Below are 12458 nucleotides of genomic sequence, written 5' to 3'. Positions count from 1 at the left end.
TAGTTTATTACCCCTCTTCTCTCCTCATTTGCCATTATTGTAGACTTGTACAACAGTTAAAAATGTTTACTTAAACGTTTTGTGTACAGTTAATAAGGATTTTATGGTGATGACTGGTAGGACTCTGGAACAAATTATTTCAAATGTAATTGATGTCAAGGGGAAATTTTTGTGGCAGTCCTCTAACTCTGATGTGGAAATTTAAAGGGACACTTGGATGAGCTTAACATTGGCACTTATATAATAGGTTTGCATGTAAAAATGACATCAGTACTAAAATGCTTGTGGAGGTGATCATGTATGCGTCTTCATGTCGCGGAGTTGCCTCCCAAGCAGTTGCGTGCGTTGTCTGACACCGCTTGCAGCCGCGAGAGTGAAGCAGCATCAGAGTGAGGTAAGACCTCATCCAACACCGAGGGTGTCTTGAACGTGCGCATCCGACTCCGCAGCCAAGTGTGGCCGCATTGAAACGCGCCATTTCGGCTGTTACGTTCCAAATTGGACGGCGTGTTGTAGGTTGAAAAACTGAGGCCATTCCTCATCAAAATAAATGTGCACGTCTCCTCATTCCCACTTCAGTCTCTGTAAATATCCTGACTGGTGTTAAATGCCTCGCTCGTCCTAACCGTGATCAGCAAAGAAGCAGTGTATTTTTTTTTTTTTTTTTTCAAGCAAAGAAGCAGTGTGCGCTCGTCCCTGCATAAATCTATGTAGCTCTGCTCATTTCCACATTTCGTCATTCTCACATAAATCAGCCACGGAGAGGTTAATCCTTTTGATATGTTGAAGTGGGCATTAGTAGGTATGTCTACATAAATTTTGGTGCCAATTGATCACCGGTTTTGGACGTTATAGCAATGAACGTACAATGATTTCCAATGGAGAGTGTAATCGGTTCCGGTTCGGTGACTCCGACCGAACAAGGATAGAACGGTAGGTGGCACGGCCATTCTCCTCATTAACAAGAGCCGTTATTCATGGAGTCACTTATTTCCTAATTTCTCCCAAATGTATTAATAAAAGAGAAAATGACAACTCTTTTCATTTTCCTGATCAAAAAATATATAAAATTAACGTGTTAGTGAAAACATGGCCCAACCATCCCTTTAAGTATTGGGATCTTAAGCTTATTGAAGGTTATATTTTGCCCAATCATTTTTTTTAGTATGGAGGAATTTGATCATTTTGCCTCAGGGAAAATCATAATGTTTCCCTAATTATTTTTTCAAATTCTTTTCGCCAGATATTTTCTCCTCCCCAAATTTTACCTGTTTCATGAAAATGAGCAGATGTTGATGCCACCCACTCTGCTGAGGTAGCATTGCTGAGTACTGCTTTTATTACCGTTGGGTCTTAAATCTTTTCAGTGAACATGAGTGAATGGATCACTTCCTCAAGTGCCATCCATCCATCCATTATCTCCCGCTTATCCGAAGTCGGGTCGCGGAGGCAGCAGCTTCAGCAGGGAAGCCCAGACTTCCCTCTCCCCAGCAACATCCTCCAGCTCTTCCGGAAGGATCCCAAGGCATTCCCAGGCAAGCCGGGAGACAGAGTCTCTCCAGCGTGTTCTGGGTCGTCCTCGGGGTCTCCTGCCGGTGGGACATGCCCAGAACACCTCACCAGGGAGGCGTCCAGGAGGCATCCTAATCAGATGCCCGAGCCACCTCAACTGGCTCCTCTCGATGCGGAGGAGCAGCGGCTCAACTCTGAGTCCCTCCCGGATGGCCGAACTTCTCACCCGATCTCTAAGGGAGAGCCCGACCACCCTGCGAAGGAAACCCATTTCGGCCGCTTGTATCCGAGATCTTGTTCTTTCGGTCATGACCCACAGCTCATGAAGATAGGTGAGAGTAGGAACGTAGATCGACCGGTAAATTGAGAGCTTTGCCTTTCGGCTAAGCTCCTTCTTCACCACGACAGACCGATACAGGGTCCGCATCACAGCAGACGCTGCACCGATCCGCCTGTCGATCTCCCGTTCCATCTTACCCTCACTCGTGAACAAGACCCCAAGATACTTGACCTCCTCCACTTGGGGCAGAATCCCATCCCCGACCCGGAGAGGGCACGCCACCCTTTTCCGACTGAGGACCATGGTCTCAGATTTGGAGGTGCTGATCTTCATTCCGACCGTTTCACACTCGGCTGCGAACCGCTCCAGCGAGTGTTGGAGATCGCGGCTTGAAGAAGCCAACAGTACCACATCATCTGCAAAAAGCAGAGATGCAATACTGAGGCCACCAAACCGCACCCCCTCGACACCTCGGCTGCGCCTAGAAATTCTGTCCATAAAGGTTATGAACAGAATCGGTGACAAAGGGCAGCCTTGGCGGAGTCCAACCCCCACAGGAAACGAATCCGACTTACTGCCGGCAATTCGGACCAAACTCTGGCATCGGTGGTACAGGGACCGGACAGCCCTTATCAGGGGGCTCGGTACCCCGTACTCCCGAAGCACCCCCCACAGAACTCCCCGAGGGACACGGTCGAACTCCTTCTCCAAGTCCACAAAACACATGTAGACCGGTTGGGCAAACTCCCATGCACCCTCGAGGACCCTAATGAGGGTGTAGAGCTGGTCCACTGTTCCACGGCCAGGACGAAAACCACATTGCTCCTCCTGAATCCGGGATTCGACCTTCCGACGGACCCTCCTCTCCAGCACCCCTGAATAGACCTTGCCGGGGAGGCTGAGGAGTGTGATCCCTCTGTAATTGGAGCACACCCTCCGGTCCCCCTTCTTAAAAAGGGGGACCACCACCCCGGTCTGCCAATCCAGAGGCACTGTCCCCGATATCCACGCGATGTTGAAGAGACGTGTCAACCATGACAGCCCCTCAACATCCAGAGCCTTTATGAACTCCGGGCGGATCTCATCCACCCCCGGGGCTTTGCCACCGAGGAGCTTTTTGACTACCTCGGTTACTTCAACCCCAGAGATAGGAGAGCCCACCTCAGAGTCTCCAGGCTCTGCTTCCTCAGTGGAAGGCGTGTCGGTGGATTTGAGGAGGTCTTCGAAGTACTCTCCTCACCGACCCACAACGTCCCGAGTTGAGGTCAGCAGCACCCCATCTCCACTATAAACAGTGTTAATGGTGCACTGCTTCCCCCTCCTGAGACGTCGGATGGTGAACCAGAATTTCCTCGAAGCCGTCCGGAAGTCATTTTCCATGGCCTCCCCGAACTCCTCCCACACCCGGGTTTTTGCCTCAGCAACCGCCAGAGCTGCATTCCGCTTGGCCAGACGGTACCCGTCAGCTGCCTCCGGGGTCCCGCAGGCCAAAAAGGCCCGATAGGACTCCTTCTTCAGTTGGACAGCATCCCTTACCGCTGGTGTCCACCAGCGGGTTCGGGGATTGCCGCCACGACAGGCACCGACCACCTTGTGGCCACAGCTCCGATCAGCCGCCTCAACAATGGAGGCACGAAACATGGTCCACTCGGACTCAATGTCCCCCGGGACGTGGGAAAAGTTCTGCCGGAGGTGGGAGTTGAAACTCCTTCTGACAGGGGATTCTGCCAGACGTTCCCAGCAAACTCTCACAATACGTTTGGGTCTGCCAGGTCGGACCGGCATCTTCCCCCACCATCGGAGCCAACTCACCACCAGATGGTGATCAGTTGACAGCTCCGCCCCTCTCTTCACCCGAGTGTCCAAAACATGCGGCCGCAAGTCCGATGATACGACTACAAAGTCGATCATCGAACTGCGGCCTAGGGTATCCTGGTGCCAAGTGCACATATGGACACCCTTATGCTTGAACATGGTGTTCGTTATGGACGATCCGTGATGAGCACAGAAGTCCAGTAACCGAACACCGCTCGGGTTCAGATCGGGGGGGCCGTTCCTCCCAATCACACCTCTCCAGGTCTCACTGTCATTGCCCACGTGAGCATTGAAGTCCCCCAGCAGAATGATGGAGTCCCCAGGTGGAGCGCCCTCCAGCACACCCTCCAAGGACTCCAAAAAGGGTGGGTACTCTGCGCTGCCGTTTGGTGCATAAGCACAAACAACAGTCAGGACCCGTCCCCCCACCCTCAGGCGGAGGGAGGCTACCCTCTCGTCCACCGGGGTAAACCCCAATGTACAGGCGCCAAGCCGGGGGGCAATAAGTATGCCCACACCTGCTCGGCGCCTCTCACCCTGGGCAACTCCAGAGTGGAAGAGTGTCCAACCCCTCTTGAGAGGACTGGGACCAGAACCCAAGCTGTGCGTGGAGGTGAGCCCGACTATATCTAATCGGAACCTCTCAGCCTCACACACCAGCTCAGGCTCCTTCCCTGCCAGAGAGGTGACATTCCATGTCCCAAGAGCTAGTTTTTGCTGCCGGGGATCGGACCGCCAAGGTCCCTGTCTTCCGCCGCCGCCCAGCTCACACGGCACCCGACCCCTTTGGCCCCTCCCACCAGTGGTGAGCCCATGGGAAGGGGGACCCACGTGTCTTTTTCGGGCTGAGCCCGGCCGGGCCCCATGGGTGCAGGCCCGGCCACCAGGCGCTCGCCATCGAGCCCCACCTCCAGGCCTGGCTCCAGAAGGGGGCCCCGGTGACCCGCGTCCGGGCGAGGGAAAACGTGGTCCGTTAATTTTATTCATCATAAGGGAGCCTGAAGCTGGGCAGGGTCCCCCAGCTATGGAAAACATCCTGCCTGGTCCCGGTGCCAAAGACCCCCCACCCGAAGGAGCTCAACAGCTTTAGACCGGTGGCGCTGACGTCTCACCTGATGAAGACCCTGGAGAGACTGGTCCTTGTCCACCTGCGCCCCCTGGTGAGCTCCTCAATGGACCCACTCCAGTTCGCATACCAGCCTGGCATCAGTGTGGATGATGCCATCATCTACCTCCTCCACACTTCACTCTCCCACCTGGAGAAGGCGGGGAGCACTGTGAGGATCATGTTCTTTGATTTCTCCAGTGCTTTCAACACCATCCAGCCCACCCTACTGGGAGACAAGCTGGAGCGGGCGGGGGTGGCGCACCACCTCACCACATGGATCCAGGACTACCTCACAAACCGGCCACAGTATGTGAGGACACAGGACTGTGTGTCTGACGTGCTCCTCTGCAGCACGGGGGCCCCACAGGGAACTGTCTTGGCTCCCTTCCTGTTCACCCTCTACACCTCGGACTTCAACTACAACACCCCTACCTGTCACCTGCAGAAGTTCTCTGACGACTCTGCGATTGTCAGCCTCATCACAGGCGGAGATGATCGGGAGTACAGAGAACTTACTCAGGGTTTTGTGGACTGGTGCCAGCAGAACCGCCTCCTGATCAATGCGGGGAAATCCAAAGAAATGGTGGTGGATTTCGGTAGGCGCCAGCACTCTTCACCTGCACCAGTGAACATCCGGGGAACAGATGTTGAGAGAGTCTCAACTTACAAGTACCTGGGTGTTCATCTGAACAATAAACTGGACTGGTGCGACAACACAGACGCCCTCTATAGGAAGAGTCAGAGCAGACTCTTCCTCCTCAGGAGACTGAGGTCTTTTGGGGTTCAGGGGACACCCCTCAGGAACTTTTATGACTCGGTGGTTGCATCGGTCATCTTCCAGGGAGTGGTCACCTGGGCAGGCGGCGTCTCGGCCCGGGACAAGAAGCGGCTGAACAAACTGGTCAAGAGGGCCGGCTCTGTCCTGGGCTGCTCCCTGGACTCTCTGGACTCGGTGGGGGACAGGAGGATGTTGGCCAAGCTGTCATCAATGCTGGGCAACCCGGACCACCCCCTCCAGGGCACCCTAACAGCACTCCACAGCACCTTCAGTGACAGACTGTTACACCCTCGCTGTGCAAAGGAGAGATTCCGCCGTTCCTTCTTGCCTGCTGCTGTCAGACTCTTTAACAAGAACATTGTGTAGTCTCTACAAACTGGCGGTCATTAGTGCAATTGTGCAGTCCTGCACCTGAGCTCGTATCGTGCAATACCCAATATTCCCCACTACTGTAATACCGTGCAATACTCAACATTCCCCACTACTGTTAGTCTAGTTTTATTTTTATCCAATGCTGTTCCTTACATTTCACTACAGCACTGCAGCACTGTCACTTAGAGTATTTTTTCCTCTGTACTATGTACAGGCCGAAATGAGTGTTCCTCATATTTTTTATGTAGATGTAGGTTGGTGTGTATACACATGTGTATATACACATGTTACTGCGTATATCTACATAGGTTTGATTCTAAATGTTTGCCGTCAATGTTATACATTAATGGCCACATTATGCCGCCGCCCCTGTGTGACCTATATCTTTGCTACTGTAACAATGAAAATTTCCCCACTGTGGGATCAATAAAGGCATTCTTATTCTTATTCTTATTATTCTTATTTGAGCCGTGCTTAGTCTGGTCCCTCACCTAGGACCCGTTTGCCATGGGTGACCCTACCAGGGGCATAAAGCCCCAGACAACGTAGCTCCTAGGATCATTGGGGCGCGCAAACCCCTCGACCACGATAAGGTGACGGCTCACTTCCTCAAGTGTTTTTTTTTTTTTTAATAGACCTTTATTTAAGCAAAGAACAGGTACAGAGGAACGTGATTCATAGTGATTCATTCTTTTCTCTGTTCATTTGAGCTCAGCCACACTCATGTCGTCAATCTTCGCAAACAATCAGCAGCCGGCGTCAGATGTTGGAGGGATTTTATGAACATACTGCCACACTATTGGCGTTCATGAAGGAATCAGTGAGGTAACTTCCCGTTCACGAAGAAATCAATGACATAGCCTCCTGTTCACGAACGAGTCAGGTGAGTGTACGCACTGCATTTCCCCTTCACAAACGATTCAGTGAGTGAACCTACTGCCATTTCCCGTTCGCCAATGATTCAGTGAGTGAACCTACTGCGTTTCCCATTCACGTACGATTCAGTGAGTGAACGTGTTGCATTTCCCGTTCACAAACAAGTCAGTGATTGAACGTACTGTACTGCCATTCTCGTTTATACATTATAGCTGCAATGTTTTTTATAGTAATATTAATAATACAAATGCACAAATTACAATTACTACAACATCAGGTTGAGCACAATAGTTGTTCTTTTTAAAACTCACTGTTCGTGTGTGGGTGGGCGGTGTGTTTCTTTGTGGGGAGGGTGCGGGGATGCGGGGTGGGGGAGACCGATTCAGTGAATGAATTTCTTTTGAATCTTTTGAACGGTTCTTTTTGATGAACTGATTCTAATGATTCAGTTCGCTGAAAAGAACTGTCATGCCCATCACCAGTGGGGGGGAAAATGGAGAGCCTGTGTTGACAGCCAAAGCTCACTCATGGAGGAAGCACATCATACACTACACTTCATACACTTTGCTTTTAGTATGCGGCCCGAGGTAATGTACGGACGGAAGCGCTTTAAAAGGACGCGGACGGACAGGCTCCGAGGACTATCAGTTTTATCAATAAGGACGGAGGGACGCCTACCAAACTTTTGTTTTGACCAATCCCGGCAACGGATGAAAATACAGGTCTGGTGGTTCACCTTTTGCGGACTTGCTGCATTGCAGTTTTTTTTTGTTTTTTTTTACAGTGCAATTCAGCATGCTGTTTTTTACAGCATACAAACCCCACCTGCATTATATTCTGCGTTCTGATTGGCTAAAATTTGAATAGATCTGCTCCGTGCCATGTCTCAAACAGAATGCGTTCATACTAAATTTAATTTAGTGAGGGAGAAGAGGACACAAATGTCAATAAAGAGGATTAACTTACACTTGATCGCTTGGCAACCATGGGAGCTGCTGCAAGACCCCGGGAACCTGTCATGTTTTGTTTAGTTTCATTTCCAAATGTAATTGAAAGTGGCATGTCAGTTTGTTCTCATCTTCTCTCCCAGGAGAGAAAAAAAAGATGACAACTACATATAACAATGTTTTATCTCTCGGGAAAGGAGAGTTAAAAAAAACAACAGCGAAGCCGCGTCCGGACAGATGGACGGCAGTCAGCGGAAGCGTGAGATATCCATCCACCGCTTATCCTCACAAGGGTTGCGGGGCATGCTGGCGCCTATCCCAGCTGTCTTTGGGCAGTAGGTGGGGCACACCCTGAATTGGTTGCCAGCCAATCGCAGGGCACACAGAGACAAACATCCGCACTCACAATCACACCTAGGGGCAATTTTGAGAGTCCAATCAACTTACCATGCATGTTTTTGGAATGTGGGAGGAAACCGGAGAACCCAAAGAAAACCCACGCAGGCACGGGGAGAACATGCAAACTCCACACAGGGAGGCCGGAGCCGGGAGCGTGAGATATATGCGAGTCACAATTGATCATTTCTTATGTTTGGAACTTAATATGTTGTTCATTAAAATTTAAAGTGGAATGAAGTTGAATAAAGCTGAATGAAGTTGAATGATACTGAATAAAGTTAAATGATACTGGTGCAGTGAGTTGAAAGAGCTGAATGAAGTTGAATGAAGTTGAATGACCTCTATGAAATATTGTGGACTGAGCGGGAATCCACCAACGCAGCAAATGGGGAAGTGTTGTATGTGCCATTGGAAATGAGTGGGGTTTTTTGGGGTGAAAAAGATTGAATTTTGGGGAACCATAAATATTAGAGGTGAAAACGAAAAGGAGCAGCCATGGCATGAATTTTTGGAATAGTTTTATGTTTGAACGGGGTGAATCCGGTGAAGTATGTGGAAGTAGCGGCACGCCAAAGTTTTGTAGTGGCAAAAAAGGAGCAATATCGTAGTAATACTAGAGAATGCAATTTATGGAGAAATTGCGTGTGAAGGCGAAGGAAGGTGAATGAAAACTACGGAATGCGTTGGAATTAAGTTGAATGTAGTTGAATGAAGTTGTATGATACTGAATTAAGTTGAATGATACTCAATTAAGTTGAATGATACTAAATGAAGTAGAATGATTCTGAATTAAGTGGAATGAATTTGAATGAAATTGAATGAAAAGGAATTAATGAAATGAAGTAGAAACGAGTGGGATGAAGTTGATTTGAATGAAGTTGAATGTAGTTGAATGAAGTTGAATGATACTGACTGAAGTTGAATGATACTGAATGAAGTTGAATGATACTGAATTAAGTGGAATGAAATCGAATGAAAAGTAATGAATTGAAATGAAGTAGAATTAAGTGGAATGAAATTAAATGAAACTGAATGAATTCGAATGATACTGAATGAAGTTGAATAAAGTGGAATGAAGTTGAATCATGTTGAATGATACTGAGTGAAGTTCAATGACCTCTATGAAAAACTGTGGAATGCGTTGAAACGATACTGAATAAAGTTGAATGACCTCAAATCATAGAGAATAGCCTGGAATGAGGAGGACATAAAAAATAATAAGGGAAGAAAAGACTTCCGGGTCATTTGGGTCACTTCCGGTCAATTTCCGGGTCATTTGGGTCACTTCCGGTCCATTTCCTGGTAATTTTGGACCACTTCTGGTCCATTTCCAGGTCATTTGGACCACTTCCGGTCCATTTCCTGGTCCTTTGGATCACTTACGGTTAATTTCCAGGTCATTTGGTAGCTTCCGGTCCATTTCCGTGTTGTTCCGGTCACTTCCGGTCCATTTTTGGGTCATTTGGGCCACTTCTGGTTCATTTCCGGGTCATTTGGGTCACTTCCGGTTCATTGCCGGGTAATTTGGAGCACTTCTGGTCCATTTCCGTGTCATTTGGGTCACTTCCGGTCCATTTCCGGGTCATGTTGGGTCACTTCCGGTCCATTACCGGGTAAATTTTGACCACTTCCGGTCCATTTCCGGGTCACTTGGACCATTTCTGGTCCATTTCCAGGTCATTTGGGTCACTTCCGGTTCATTGCCGGGTCATTTAGACCACTTCTGGTCCATTTCCGGGTTATTTGGGTCACTTCCTGTACATTTACGGGCCATTTGGGTCACTTGTTCATTTCCGTGTCTTTTGGGTTCACTTCCTGTTGAATATGGGTCACTTCCTGTTCATTTTGGGTCCTCCCCCAAGATAGCCGCCGCATTGGAGAGACCTCGGGGTGAGTATCCCTAGTCTACCTAATGTCCCTGACCAAGATGGCCACCGCACTGGGGAGACCTCAGGGTGAGTATCCCCAGTCTACCTAATTTCCCTGACCAAGATGGCCGCCGCACTGGGGAGACCTCGGGGTACATATCCCCAGTCTAGCTAATGTCCCTGCCCAAGATGGCCACAGCACTGGGGAGACCTCAGGGTAAGTATCCCCAATCTATCTAATGTCCCTGTCGAGGATGGCCGCCGCAATGTGGCGACCACGGGATGAGTATCCCCAGTCTAGCTAATGTCCCTGACCAAGATGGCCACCACACTCAGGAGACCTCGGGGTGACTATCCCCAGTCCACCTAATGCTCCTGTCCAAGATGGCAGCTGCACCGGGGAGACCTCGGGGTTAGTATCCCAAGTCGAGCAAATGTCCCTGCCCAAGATGGCCGCCACACTGGGGAGACCTCGGGGTGAGTATCCCCAGTCTCGCAAATGTCCCTTCCCAAGATGGCAGCCGCACTGTGGAGATCGGGGTGAGTATCCTCAGTCTAGCTAATGTCCCTGCCCAAGATGGCCGCCGCACCGGGGATACCTCGGGGTGAGTATCCCCAGTCTACCTAATGTCCCTGTCCAAGATGGCCCCCACAACGGGGAGGCCTCAGGGTGAGTATCCCCAGTCTAGCTAATGGCCCTGTCCAAGATGGCCGCCGCACTGGGGAGATCTCGGGGTGTGTATCCCCTGTCTAGCTAATGTCCCTGCCTAAGATGGCCGCCGCACTGGTGAGACCTCAGGGGGAGTATCCCCACTCTAGAGAATGTCCCTGCCCAAGATGGCCGCCGCACTGGGGAGACCAACGGCCAATAACACTGGTCCACTGGAAATGAATGGTGAAGTTGTGTGGCTTTTTTAAGTGTGAATGAGTTGAATGTGTGGGAAGTAGGAATTTTGGGGGTGTTGAAAGGCTAGGCCCTCTTCCCGGCACCTCGGTAACTACAGGCTCCATGCCGGTTCCTCTGCAGTGCCAGATCCTCTTCCTGGCACCTCAGCAAATGCAGGCCCCTATCCTAGTTCCTCAGCGCCACAAGACTCTGACGCTGTTACGGCGGCGCAACTTCTGCGGCTGCCCTTGGATTCTGCTACGATGGCGCAAGGCCTTCGACTGCCCTCTAATTCTGCTCCGGCGGGGCAAGGCCTTCGGCTGACCTCTGACTCGGCTTCGGCGCACAACCTCTGCGGCTGCCCTTGGATTCTGCTACGATTGCTCCGGCAGCTTAACCTCTGCGGCTGCCCTTGGATTCTGCTACGACGGCACAAGACCTTCGGCTGCCCTCTGACTCGGCTCTGGTGGCGCAACCTCTGCGGCTGCTCTTGGATTCTGCTACAGCGGCGTAAGGCCTGAGGCTGCCTTCATCCCCTGTGTGGCCCCCTAGACACCCACAGGACTGGTCCCACCAAGACCCTCTCATCTGGCCTCCGGGTTCCCCACCAGACTTGTCCAGCCAAGACCTTTTTGTCTGGCCTCCTGGACGCCCACCGGACTGGCCCCACCAAGGACCTCTTGTCTGGCCTTCAGGAGGGCCACTAGATTGTCACTGTTGTTATAACTGGTTGTTTACGTGATGTATCAGTTGCTCTGCAGTTGCTATGGTCCTTTTATGCTTTGTCCTTTATGATTGCATATAGGCTTGAAGTCTTACAGTTTAAATTTTTGAGTTACACACTGACACATTGTCAGTACGTCAAACTTTCTTGGAGTGAAGATGCAAACTCTCTTCCAGTCATGATCTCTGTTGTTACTTTGTATTTGTATCCTTGATAAAGACGTTTTACTCTTCAACATCCGTGTCATATCTGCGAATGGGTCCAAATCCCGATCCTCACATGACAATTTACAGCCTTAAAACACTGTATAATAATCGCAAAAAAAAAGGTGTTCCTACTTCGCACATTTCACCTATTGCCATTTATTTTTGGAACGTAACCCCCGCGATAAACGAGGGACCACTGTATCATCACTGGCATGTGCCTTGTATTGACTAGCTGAATCCTGTTATCTTGATAATTGGCACGGATGGCATCGTGGTGTTGAGATTACTAGTTGTTTTTGCAATATGGTTCAAACATTAGGCTTCTCACACGTTGAGTAAACAGTAATTCAGTGGTGAGTGCAAGTGGTACCCTTCCCACCTCAGACAGATTTATGTTTAGTTACTTTTTCATCAGCATTTCAGCATTCACACACAATTTCTCCAGAAATTGCACATTGTCTAGTATACATTTTTATTCTGCCACTTTTTTCCTGCGAGAATTAAGCCCACACTGTTTAACGTAACCGTACAAATGACGTATCTAAAGGTGCATCTCGACGTGACTCTATTCGTAATTTAACCCCTTCATGCATAGTGGTCACTACAGTGAGCAGCTATTTAAAAGTTGCTTTCGCCTGTATTAATTAATCTAAATTAAAAAAAATATTTTTAACCCTCTCATGCATT

At 49.8% G+C, this 12458-nt stretch overlaps 1 protein-coding gene across 7 annotated transcripts in view; it reads right to left on the bottom strand.

The window, feature by feature from the left end:
* ddc (dopa decarboxylase) overlaps positions 1–12458 on the bottom strand; it is a 120623-nt gene that overhangs the window by 96088 nt on the left and 12077 nt on the right. The window lies entirely within an intron of this gene.

This window comes from Filicampus tigris, chromosome 8 (genome assembly GCF_054856515.1).
Source record: "Filicampus tigris isolate MCC_2025a chromosome 8, RoL_Ftig_1.0, whole genome shotgun sequence".
In the NCBI taxonomy this organism is placed as follows: domain Eukaryota; kingdom Metazoa; phylum Chordata; class Actinopteri; order Syngnathiformes; family Syngnathidae; genus Filicampus; species Filicampus tigris.
Note: the sequence above shows the minus strand (reverse complement) of the source record. Positions and strands in the feature narration are given on the sequence as shown.